The following is a 1,181-nucleotide window of genomic DNA, read 5'->3' on the forward strand; positions in this document are numbered from 1 at the left end:
TTTTTTTTTGCTTATCTGTGTAGGGACAATGAAAATACTTACTGAATACTGAGTAGTTCATATAGCTGCTAGCTGACAATAAACTTTATGAGCAAACATAAATTCTTCAATGAAGAAGAAATTCATAAACATGTCTCTTATTTGAAATAATTATGTGCTTGGCTTATTTTCAGAGAAGAAATACACTGTTTAAATTAGTTTATTTGGCCATATGACTAACTAATTTATAATTCAATCTGATTATCTTATATTGGACTAATGAATAAGGAGAAGAAGTTCACATTGCTTCACTTGAGCCTGCACTCACAATCTGCATTGTCACGGAAGAGTTGAGCAGGTAGAAGATGACCAAGATTCTCCTCCATTCAGGGTTCTGTTCTTCTGAAGCTGTACTTTCAACAGGATCTTTTTAATCTAGCCCAAACAACCCCTAATCTTCATAGGTAGGATTTTGTTTCTTTGTTTCTTTTTGTTTTCTTTGATTTTGTTCTTTTAGAATACTTGTATTTCCTTTTAAGGAGGAAAAAACTAAAAATTAGCTTGATGCAGGCTTTTGAGATTTTAGCAAATGTTGGTTTTCTCTATTATTCAATGTTAACAATACACTTCAAAATTTTCAAGTCAATCTCAAGTGATCAGAAGCTGAGTTGAGTCCATGTGTAGATGCTACAGTAATTTCTAGGGTTCTACCTGAGGCCAATTTTGGAAATTATGATTTCTTTCCACACGATGGATGATTTAATTGATAAGGACCACACTCAGTTGTGATCTCCATCATTTGAGTAAGATCACATTGCATGTATATAGGACTATTTCCAGGATCATGAAACCTATACACACACAGGTTTGCAAAGGAGCTGGTTTCTGATAATTCTTTACTTACTCTGTTCCAGATTCAGTTTTGTATATAGACAATGTCTTATTCTCCTAAGCAACCAATAATGCCGTATATTGGTAGCTTGTGTGGATAATTTAAACTTTTGGAACTAGCTCTTAAAAACCTCAAAATCATGTTTTTCAACATAATGAAATGGCTTGACCCAGCTATCTAAAGTCCCTAAAATGTAGTGTTTTAATAAGTAGTTCATATCAAAGAGGCAGACAACTTAGTCTATAATTTTGACCAAGTTTCTTTCCATTGTATTTAGGGTTACTAGGACACTGGACACTAACAGAATTCT

Source organism: Microtus ochrogaster, chromosome 8 (assembly GCF_000317375.1).
Source record: "Microtus ochrogaster isolate Prairie Vole_2 chromosome 8, MicOch1.0, whole genome shotgun sequence".
In the NCBI taxonomy this organism is placed as follows: domain Eukaryota; kingdom Metazoa; phylum Chordata; class Mammalia; order Rodentia; family Cricetidae; genus Microtus; species Microtus ochrogaster.